The sequence below is a fragment of the Zea mays genome, chromosome 5 (genome assembly GCF_902167145.1).
Source record: "Zea mays cultivar B73 chromosome 5, Zm-B73-REFERENCE-NAM-5.0, whole genome shotgun sequence".
NCBI classification, from domain to species: Eukaryota; Viridiplantae; Streptophyta; class Magnoliopsida; order Poales; family Poaceae; genus Zea; species Zea mays.
In genome coordinates this window covers 38528886-38540957 of record NC_050100.1, presented here as the reverse complement: position 1 = coordinate 38540957, position 12072 = coordinate 38528886, and the positions used below count along the sequence as shown (strand labels likewise).

The 12072-nt window shown below is 43.6% G+C and overlaps 1 long non-coding RNA gene across 1 annotated transcript; it reads right to left on the bottom strand.

Moving 5' to 3' along the window:
• Positions 1-10406: 10406 nt before the first annotated feature.
• Positions 10407-11715, bottom strand: LOC103626252 (uncharacterized). The gene is made up of 2 exons (XR_552799.2): positions 11336-11715; positions 10407-10686 (listed from the first exon to the last, which is right to left on the bottom strand). It is a non-coding gene; the product is annotated as an uncharacterized lncRNA (long non-coding RNA).
• Positions 11716-12072: the final 357 nt, after the last annotated feature.

Genomic DNA, 12072 nt, shown 5'->3' with positions numbered 1-12072 from the left:
CGTATTCCTTGAGCTTCTCCCACTGTGGTATCGATTCGAGTCCAAAGATACCTGTTCACACATTATACTCCAAAAACACTGTTAAATCCTGTTTTTGAGGACCTTCGGAGCCGAAGGCCCCCAACAGTAGCCCCTCGCAATGTTAATTTGTTAAATCGATAAATTCAGATTGCGACATGGACGAAGGCTTTAAGCCGAAGGTCCGAAAAAACACCTTCCCTTTGCTAAAATAGCAACATTCACTGACAGACGGGGTCTTTCAATTTTCAACGCACTGGGCGTATAAATAAGATCATACCGCAAGCTCATTTGGCACGCTCTCTTGCCTTCTGCTCCCGCTCACTCAATTTTTAGCTCTTGCGCACCAAGATTTGCTTAGCTTTTAAGTTTCGAAGCTTCGGCATTGAAAACAGTTTTTTAGCGCTTCCGAAGATGTCTGAAGATAAGAAGGCTACTCCCGAGACGAAGCTGAGTCTCTCTGAGGAGAAGAACCTGGGTTTCCTTATAGCAATGTCGAAGACCAACACAGAAAAAATCACCAAAGAGATTTTAGAAGGTTTGTCTGAAGATACTGATGACAGCGACAGTTATGATGTGGATAGTGGTGGTGAAGACTCCGAAGATCGCCCTTGGCGACCAAGCCATGCGGTTTTTGGCAAGTCAAGTATCAAGGAAAATCATCTTGTCAATATGAGGGGAAGATACTTCCGGGATTTATCCATTGTGAGGATCGACGAAGGAGAGAAAACTTGCCCGACCCCTGAAGAAAACGAAGTCGTAGTGTTCCGAAGCTTTTTGAAAGCTGGACTACGACTTCCGCTGAGCAGCTTTGTCGTAGAGGTGCTGAAAATGTTCGAAGTATATCTTCACCAACTTACCCCCGAAGCAATCATAAGGCTGAATATCTTCGTGTGGGCCGTGAGAAGCCAAGGTCTGGAACCTGATGCGAAAAGTTTTTGCAATATACACGAATTATCATACGAGACAAAACCTTGGGGTAAGGAACAGTATCACAATAATTATGGCTGCTACAGTTTCGTTTCTCGGTCTGGGTCAAGCTGTCTCGTGCCAACCTTTCGGAAGAGATGGCCCGGCGACTGGATGACGGAATGGTTTTATGTGAAGAATGACCTGGCAGCGCGGGAAGATATCAAAGGTATAATTATGCGCCCTATTTGGCAAAGCTTCGACCTGCGGAGGCCGAAGGTTGAGATGAATGAAACCGCCGAAGAATGCCAGAGAGCCTTCGGAGTTGTTTGTTCTTTTATTGGAACAAGAGATCTGGTCCAAGAGCATATTGCCTTCAGAGTATGGCCGCTCGCGGAAAAATGGGAAATGCCCCAAGAGACCATAAAAGAGGCTGACGAAGGTGGACTTGTCAGGCTGAAGTATACTTTCAAGTTCGGAGATAAATTCATTGAGCCAGATGATGACTGGCTAAAAAACATTGAAAATTTAAGTGATGAACTACTTGGGGCTTACTCGAAGGCCGAAGATACTGCACTGTCAGCAGCCTTCGGAGGCCGAAAAAAGAAAAGACTGAACCGAGTGTTAGACGCAATCGGGTTCGTCTACCCTGACTATCGATATCCCATCCGAGGGCAGAAAAGAAAAAGCACAACCTCTGCAAAAGAAGAAGCTGCAGCTGCTCCTAGTGAGCCAGCACCGGAAAGAAAAAAGATAAAGGTCCTCACACATCGGCCACGTTATATTGAACCAGCTTCGGTGCCTGAGTCCACCGGAGAGACCTCTTCAGCCACCGAAGCTGCAAAGCCAACCAAGCCAGCCTTGCTGCCAGAAGTCGCAGATATGGCCGAACCAAAGATTTTGTTACCAGAAACCAAAAAGATGGCCGAAGCGCCATCGACAGTAAAAATGGAAGAAGTAGAAGAACCAGCTGAAGGATCAAAACTATCAGAAGTTTTAAGTCCTTCAGCAAATGTTGAGATAATAAAAAATCAAAAGGTGCCTGCGGTGACCCCGAAAAGAAAAAGAATGGTCAATGTGCTAGATGTTCTGGAAATAATTAAATCCTCAAGCACACCTCCGAAGAAGGCTGCTGAAACATCCGAAGCAGAAACTGAAGTCTTCGATGCCGAAGCTTTAAAGCAACAGGCTGAGACTGAAGCTGGGCCTTCAAAGCCCACGAAAGAAGAAAAAATATCAGAACCAATTCCTATTGAAGAATTCAGTGTTGTTGCCCCCGAAGCATCCCCCACATTCCCTGATTATATTTTTCGACATGCTTCGGGGAAAAAGTTGTCTGAAAAGGAAAAACAAGAGGCCCAGTTTTACGCCCAAAAGCTGAAATATCCAAAGGGGGCGTTGATATTCAACGGCAGTGGAGAAGAAGACTTCTTGTATTGTCTCCCTGACAGCAAGGAGATTTCTGTCTGTCGGGAGATGAGCAAGAGCTTCGGATTCCCAACACTAGAAGACGGGCTCTCAGTGCTATCGAAAAACGAGCTAGCCGACAGCTTGGCGTATAATAGCTTAAAGGTACAAAAAATGAGGCCTTTGTGTTTTTTCTCGAAACCAAAATCTTTCATTTGCTCAAACTTATTGACACACATTCATTTTTGTTTGCAGGGCCTTATACTTAGCAATGCCCTCAGGGCCCAAAAAGATGCCGAAGATGAAGGGTGTGCTATGGCCCTGAGCAACCTTCGTTCCGAAGTTATTGAACTACGGAACGAAGGTGTCGAAAAAGATAAGATATTGTATTCCTTGATGAATAAAATAAAAGAAGACGAAGCTACTTATAGAGGTCAAGCCGAGGCTCAGAAGCGTGAAATTGAAGATCTTCGAAAACAACTAGCCAGAGCTAAAGAGGAATGCATACTTGAAGAAACAAGGCGAGAACTTAGCGATCAATGGGCAACTCATTTAGAAGAAACTGTTAAAGAGCTTCGCTTGTCCAAGAAAAAATGCTATGACAAATCTATGGAGTGTGTTAAGAAGTTGAAAGCTAGCTTCGCCACCGTCGGCGCATTCTCGAGCGAAGAAAACTTTAAAAGAGGCAACCCCGAAGATCCCATCGAATGGATTAATCACGAGGCAGAGGCCTTTGAAGAAATTTTAAATAGCCGCGGAGACATCTGCGCTTTCTCAGGTGCCAGAGGAATTGCCACCATTTTGGAGGGAAAAGGCTGCGAACATGTAAAGATTTTATCGCAATCCGAAGCCACCTTGTCCGTTGAAGATGTAAAAGATCCTTCAGCCGAAGCTAGCATGGTTGGGGGAAAATTTTTCACCGATACCTGGGACAATGGTGGTAGAGAAATGGCCCGAGAAATCATTCAGAAAAGCGAAAAAGGGATCCACGAAGCTAGAAAAGTAGCCGAAGCTGCTGAGAAAACATAGAGTCCGAAGGGCAAATAGGTATTAACTAATGGTTTTTATTGTGTTGTAACTTTTGATTTTAAACTTCACTCCCAATCTGTAATAGTAATGTAGTCGTATCCTGTCCTCCTTCAGATCCTACTGAAGCGTCTCCGGGCCCTCAGCCTAAAGATGACGATGAAATTAAAAAGATGGCTGAAGCTATCATGGATCAAGTTGTCGATCGACTCCTGAACGAAGCTGCAGAAGTAGTACTTAGGGAAGACTAGGTGCTATTGTAAAAACATTTGAAATGTAATATGTGTAATATCTTGTAACCCTGAATGTAATATACTTGTTTTTTACGATTTAATTCTTTACGATGCATGAAATTTTAAACACATACCGTTTTTGAGTCTTCGACGAAAAAACACCTTCCCTTCTTTTCATGCTTCGTGAAGAAGGGTTGTCATTTATCATAACAATATCCAAAGTGTTCTGATAAAAAAAATATCCAAGCTTCGTGAAAATATTTTCCGAAGCTATACTCTGAAGATCAATATTGTTTCTCCTTGTGACTTAGCATGATTTGCCCTTTTTCAAAGCATTTTCCCGAAGATCGATATTATGCCCCCTTCTTGTGCCATATGCAGCATGATGTATGATGCCTATGTTATGCAAAATAATGTGATGATGTTATGCTATGTGAGATGGTATTCATTCCGAAGGTGCACGCACATCCACACAATAAAATACATGATCTTTTTTGAATCAGCGTTGATTTTTCGTTGTAAGCCTCCCTTAGGAGCTTCTTCGCCTTTTACTTCAGCGGAATCAGCGTTGACTTTTCGCTGTAAGCTCTGCATTCCCTTAGGAACGACTTTGGAGCTTCTTCGCCTTTTACTTTCGGCGGAATCAGCGTTGACTTTTCGTTGTAAGCTCTGCATTCCCTTAGGAACGACTTTGGAGCAAAAAACTTACACTGCGCTCCTTTTGGAGCGACTTTTTATTGCTTCGAAGAATTCATACCGTGTCTTAAAATAAATTTAATAATCCGAAGGTCCTCCTTGCTATTGCAAATTCTCAAGCTCCGGTAACTTAAGCCTGTGTAGAAGATATGTTTTCCTTGTAACAAACAACAAAACTATTTACTTGAAATTTTTTAAAAAAATGTTCTTTATTACACAGAAAATAAAACTGAATGGAGAAGTGTACTGTCCAGGTAGGATATTTGTTAATAGATGTGCTTCGACTCTGGCACAGTGCTATTGACTGTGCGAGCTTCAGATTGTTCTCTGAAGTCCCTTTTATGTTGTTCATATCGGCCCCCTTCTGGTTGCTGGCCTTGTTGCAGTGGTGGTGGTGGGGGCGGAGGCTGTTGCCAGGAAGCTTGAGGCTGGCTCGCCGAAGCAACAGAAACTGCAGGGTTGTTGCCTACATATTCTGGGATGTAAGGCGAATGATACGAAGCAGTATGCATGACCTGCTTCGGCTGACACTGTTGTGCTGCAGCTTCGGCTATCTCCTTTTGCTTTTGGATGGTAACATGACACATCCTAGTGGTGTGGCCCTTGTTTTCACCACAAAACAAACAAAATATTCTCCTGGGTTGATCCCCAAATCTTCCGCCGAAGCCCCTGGCGCCTCTGCCTCTTGGAGCTGGCGGTCGGAAGGAGCTTTGCTGCTGACCCGAAGCCTGTGAGGAGTACTGTGGCCTTTGCTGCTGACTCCCCTTATCATCATTTTGAGTAGAGTTGTGAATTGACCTGACATGCCTCGGATAGAATCTTCCTCCGAAGCCCCTGGTCATTTCAGAGAACCTGAAAGCCTCCTCCCTTCTTTGACGAAAATCATTGTCAGCTCGAATGTATTCGTCCATCTTCTGGAGCAGCTTCTCCAGCGTTTGTGGTGGCTTCCTGGCAAAATACTGCGCTGATGGCCCCGGCCGAAGTCCCTTGATCATGGCCTCAATGACAATCTCATTGGGCACTGTCGGCGCCTGTGCCCTTAGACGCAGAAACCTTCGGACATACGCCTGAAGGTACTCTTCATGGTCTTGGGTACACTGGAAGAGAGCCTGAGCGGTAACCGGCTTCGTCTGAAACCCTTGAAAGCTAGTTATCAGCATATCTTTTAATTTCTGCCAAGAAGTGATTGTCCCTGGCCGAAGAGAAGAGTACCAAGTCTGAGCAACACTCCTGACAGCCATGACAAAGGATTTTGCCATGACTGCCGTATTGCCACCGTACGAAGATATAGTTGCTTCATAGCTCATTAGGAATTGCTTAGGGTCTGAGTGTCCGTCATATATGGGAAGCTGAGGTGGCTTGTAAGTCTGTGGCCAAGGTGTAGCCTGCAATTCTGTTGAGAGAGGAGAAGCATCATCAAAAGCAAAGTTTCCATGATGGAAATCTTCATACCAGTCATCCTCATTGTGGAAGCCTTCCTGATGAAGCTCTCTGCGTGGAAGCCTTCGGCTTTGATCATCTTGAACAAGATGACGAACCTCTTCAGAAGCTTCATCTATCTGTCTCTGAAGATCAGCTAGACGAGCCATCTTCTCCTTCTTGCGTTGGACCTGCTGCTGAAGGATCTCCAGATTTTGAATTTCCTGATCTAGATCATCCTCCGGAGGTGTTGGACTGACAGCCTTCCTCTTCTGGCTTCGAGCCTCTCTAAGAGAAAGGACGTCTTGGTTGGGGTCCAGCGGCTGCAGCGTGCCAGCCCCTGTTGCTGAAGCTTTTTTCGGCGGCATGACGGAGGTGGTGCTTGCCGAAGGTGTTCAAAGCTCGAAAAATGGAAGTGAGTTCACCGGAGGTGGGCGCCAATGTTGGAGACTTGTTCTCAAATGCTATGAGTTAAGAACAAGGCAACACAGAGAACGTTAATCGATAAAGTCATTCGTCCTTCGAAGCATTATTTCCCTTAGGATATAATGATTTTTGGACGAAGGATATGAAGGATGTACCTTCATAAATACAGCATGCAATGATGAAGAACGAAACATAAAAAATATGAGGGATACCACGAATAATTATATATTATTACCAACTTATTATTATCGTGAAGAAACAGTAATAAGTTCGAATTACAAGTGTACCTTTCAGCTTAAGAGGAGATGAAAGTACAAGTGTGATGCAAAAGCAAGCGTCAAATCCCCGTGAACAGTACGGGGGTACTGTTCACCTATTTATAGGCGCGGAACACAACTCATATAAAATTACATCCATGCCCTTTACATTTGATAGTAGTTCTATAGTAATCCACCGAGGTTTAAATAGCCCTTTCATCTTTAAGTCGGTTTCCTTTTCTGCAGTCACGCCGAAGCTTTCCTGCTCACTCCTTCGGCGCTGTATCAACCTTTGTATTCCTTGAGCTTCTCCCACTGTGGTATCGATTCGAGTCCAAAGATACCTGTTCACACATTATACTCCAAAAACACTGTTAAATCCTGTTTTTGAGGACCTTCGGAGCCGAAGGCCCCCAACAGGAAGAGAAAGAAATATATAAAGAGAGAAAAAGAGATAACACCTGAATTTGGTAGGTATTAGAGAAGAAATTTTATACCCCCAAATTCAGGGTGTTACAAGATCATCTTTGATTAGAGATACTCTGGATTCATTTAGGTTGATGGATGTAACACCCCTGGTGTTACTATCACTAAAACTTGAGCATAACATCATGAGCATTAGCATATCATGTGTTTGTTACACTTAAAGTGCATTCATTAGGCAAAAATTTCAAACAAGTTGTATTGGTGTGACTTGGTATGTGTGTGACCCTAGGGTAGAGTACTTAACCCTAAACTGGGCTTATGAGTGAAAATGAAGCCTAAATAAGTTAAAATCTCAAAACTCATTAGAAATGATCATAAGATATCACCATTAATGGACTTTGGTAGCACCAAAACCCTAAAGTGTTAAAAACTATGAAAAGACCCCTGGAAAACCCTAGATTGGAACCCTAGGGGGCTAAGTGTAAAATTTGTACACTTTTGGACCCAAGTGCAAATACCAAGGTAGTACAACATCACAAACTATGTTTTTCTCACATTTGAGGATTCGCAAGCCAAATGATGAAGTTTGGACTTATTTGCAAAAAGGACACCCCATGCCTCCCTATGCCTAAGTCTAAAAACCAGCGCATCGAGTCAACTTTGGAGTCTTATCTAATACCAGAATAAGACAACACGCAATGGGAGTGGAGAGATGGCGAGAGTAGTGTGTACCCTCCGTGGCAAGAGGCTAGACGGTGGTGTATCTGTGCTCTCGGTTGGCGTGAACCTGATCTGGTCTTAAGAACCCCGGTGGTGAGTTGACATATGCAAGGGTTAAATGCTACATATGTCGTGTGATTGGAGATCCCCAGCTGGGTATTAATCGATTCGGATCGCCGTTACTTTTCGGACATGAAGACTTGGTCACTGCCCTACACGTAGCATTCCAGTCAACAAGAAGGGTTGATAAAAAGATGGCTAGTATAGACCAAGTGCTTGAACTAGGGTAGAAAGAACTCTAGATTCAGGTAATGACTTAACTTGCTAATAAAACTGGATTTTTAAGGATCCACTATTAGTAAGCATTTCTGCAAACAGAGTCTTGATTCTTGATTAAGCCTTACCTTGACTCCCTCAAACCAGCATATCCTTGAGAGTCTTTTATTTTGATGGGTAAGACTTGCGAAAGTACACTTCGTACTCAGGGTTTTCGAACCCATGTTGTTGTAGGTGAGGAAGCAGCAAACTTTTGTTGCTTTTGCTCTAAGGTGGTGCCAAAGGAAGAAACTCAAGAGTGAAGCCTCGAGAGGAAGTTGTCCTCCTTTAAAAACATTATACTTCTGTGCGGGAGGGGTTTTTGCCTCCCGAGTTTGTATTAATAATACTTCTGCACTCATATACTACTGGTCTGTAATAATATCACTCTTTCTATATTTAATGTAAATTAAGTTACTATAAATGCTTCCGCGTATTCGTTCCTCCGATGTGTTGTAATATCTGCGTGACGGGTGAAACGCTCTTGGGAAAGGTAAAGGATATAGATACCGAACTTGTCGAGTGAACAGGTGCATCTACAGGATTGTTCGAGGTCCGCTGGACAAGGACAACTATAGGTGGGCCTAACGGCTTGGGAGGTTCCGTCACGGATTAATGATGATGGCTATAATTATGATATTTGGTACTTTCCTCTCTGAGGAAGTGCTCTCTTTTGGGAGTATCAACTTGGGTTTTATGATAAAACTTGGCTTCTATTAATGATAAATACCTGACCAACTAAAAGCAACTGCTTTTACTTAACCCCACATACAGCTAGTCCACTACAATCAAACGGGACATTTGCTGAGTACGTTGATGTGTACTCACCCTTGCTTAAACACCAAACACTAGGTTGTACCTATTGCAACCATTGCTTAGGAGAAGATGAAGGAAATGTGGAGGATTTCCAGGAGTTTTAGGACTTTGAGGAATTCTAATGTAGACTAGTGGCAAACCCCCAGTCGGCTTCCTATGAAGGCCTTATCTTACCGTGTTTCGTTCAGCGCTTTGATTTATGTTTTTAAGTTAATGACTTTGTGGATGTTTCGGGCATCATGATGTTATAAAGTTATACTTATTTCTGCTATTATCTGAGCAATGTGTGATGATGTCCAATTATGTAATCGTTGTGTACGTGAATTTCTGATCCTGGCACGTACATGGTTCGCATTCGGTTTACCTTCTAAAACCGGGTGTGACACCTTTAAATGTGTTGTTATCCAAATCACCAAAACCCACAAAAGGGGATGAATGCACTTTCGCATAAGAACAGACATTTCAAGTGCATATGTACCTACAAAAATAGTTTTTCCTAGAATTAGGTCTCCTATCTCTTACGGAATCATAGTTATAGGATTCCAAGGTGTGAAATCCTTCTTGTCTTTAGAATAGAAAAGGTGAGGATAATCAGAGTAAAGCAGCAAAAGATGAGACATGATCAAGGAATGTGTGGAAAGAATTCAGAGTAGCAAAGGTAAGTAGGTAAGGGTTTGACTAGGTCTATCTAGGTTACATACTGCAGTCAATATTCCTTTGATACCACTTTTGTCACACTCAGATTTAAGGGCAAATCCAGACGCATCTCATATGTGCGCCAAGACAAGATCCACACATATAATGACTCAATGTATAGAGACAAATGTCATAAACTTTATTACATAACGAGAATGTCTTACAAAATAACAGATAGAAGAATAAAACGAACTAAGATAATTATCTCCATGACGCGATAGTTGACTAGGATACGACACCTGGATCTCATCAAACTCGTTGTAGTAGTCCTCTGGTGGTACCTGCTCTTCACCCGGTGTGATTATAGCAAGGGTGAGCTCACACACGGTCATCGCTCAACAAGTATGGTGAATAATGTGAATGAGCTCACTTACAGTGGGGGCTCATGTAGTGTAAAGCTTACCAAGGAAACTGGTTAAGGTTGAGCATTACTTTTAAAGAAGTTGGTCAAAATTTTATTAGCAATTACTAAGTATAAGTATATACCAACCCAAATAAATAATTTATCATGATGAATAATAAATCCCACAATGCAATAACGCATGACAGGTTAAGGTTTATATCCATAAATTACTCATCTGAGGGTTCGAGACGCTCATGACCGTGAGCTGATATATCAGTTTTACACTCTGCAGAGGTGGCACATCTTTACCCACAACTTGTGATCCCTTATTTGCCTCGGGTTGCGCAAACCCTTAAACACTACCAAGATGAGTAGGCAAGGGCTCACTGCGAGGCCTTTACAAAGTTCCACTAGCATAAGAAAACCTACTACGACTTTAGGACGAAGGAAGCATAGGCCTTTTTCCATGGTCTGTAACCCAGTCGTAGTAGTTACAACCAGCACTATACTCTATAGCGACACCTAGCCGCTTGCACCTTTTGGGAAAGGATTATCCCACGCTAGCCTTCCTAATTAGTTGGCCAATACCAGAGCCATATAGTTTTTGTGGTTGCACTTTTGACTCGGGTGGTTGCTCCATGTTCCAATTAACAAAATTATCTTATCTTGTATCATAATAAAGTCAACAGTAATAAATCATAATGGAACATGAGCGTGAATCATAAGTAACATTAACCCAAAACAAGGTAGAGCAATAGCAAGACTACCAAATAATTCATTTCTATGCAAAGTATGGGGCAAACAAAAATAGGTAACCTATTAGGTCCCATCAAGTTAACCTAAGCATGTCATAGTGATTATTAGAAACAAGAACATTATTGGTTCAAAGAATGTGATCAAGGGCACAACTTGCTTTCAGCGAGCTCCTGCTCAGAATCTTCAACTTGCGGTGCTTCGGGTTCCTCAGTCACTTGCTCGTCTACTCACAAAAATACAAACAAACAGTGTAGGGACAAAATTAACATCAAACCAAATATGAGAACAAACTGCATAATATTATTCTATGCGCCAAGATGAAACTCTAGGTTTGAGAACCACTGAAATCGGCGCTAGAACGAAGAAGATATCGGTTTTTGGAGTTTTCTAGATTTATTTTTTTACACTAAAACTAATTTCTGATTTATTTTTATGAATTTAGTGAACTCCTTGGACACTGGCTCTTATTTGTGAATAGCCCAGGGTCTAACATGCCAATAACAGGACCTAAAATTAAATATCTTTAAAGTATCGCGGACACTGGCTCTTATGCGTAATGATCCCAAATCCTGGTCCCGGCGACGGAGGTGGACGCCACCCGTGGTGGTGCCACGACCGGAATCTGGCCATCCGGCGACCAATTACCCCAACCACATTGCCATTAGTGGCAACATAAAGAGGGAACGGGGACGAACCTAGTGGGGGAAACGACGTCTCGACGGAGCGCGCAAAGAGGGCTGACCACGCGACTAGGCCGGTCCGAGGTAGGGCTAAACTCCGGCGAGGAATCCACCGTATCCTATCGCACTAACCGACCCAGGTTTGGTGTACATGACGGTTGAAACGGCGCGAGTACGCGATGGAGGTCTTACTGACTCCGAGAGTCGTGGAGATATTCGACCACGGCGATGTGCCGTCCGTGACGCCTGTGTCTCACCGGTGAGCAATTGGCCAAGTGTGATACCCCCCTGGCGTAGCCTTTTAGCGCGAGGAGGATCTCCGGTCTCTGGTGAATTCCTTCGGCTGACCAATCGATGGTGAACAAGTGGCGACGGCACAAATTCACCATGGCGACGCTGCTTCCTTTCTCTCTTGTGGACGGCGGTCGGGATACGGAGATGGAAAGGGAGAGGGGACCCAGCGTACGACTTTATAGCCCCAGGATAGATCGGTTCGAAGTCTAATAGCTGGCGGACGAGGTTGTTGCAACGAACTCCGTGAATCCCGAATCCAGTTCAGCGCTCGTCGCGCGCACACGGTGACTTTGTAGCCTGAGGACGAACCCGACTAGTGAGGTCCCCCGTCCAGGGACAGTACCAGGGTGCCATCGCGTTTGCTGAGACCAACCCGGGGGCGCTTGTCGGCACACATCACACGCGCAGCCACGGTCATGGGCCAAGGCTGGCGAGAGGCGTAAGGCCAAATGGGCCAGATGCACGGACTCGGCCCAGCATGGGGTTTTTATCCTTTTCTTTTTGTCTATTTCTATCCCATTTTTAGCTTTTGAATCAATTTCCAATTTAGTTTTTCTCCAATTTCCTAATAAATGCAATACACAAAAGAATATCAGCATGATGCAACTTTATTTTATTGTTTATTATTTACTTAT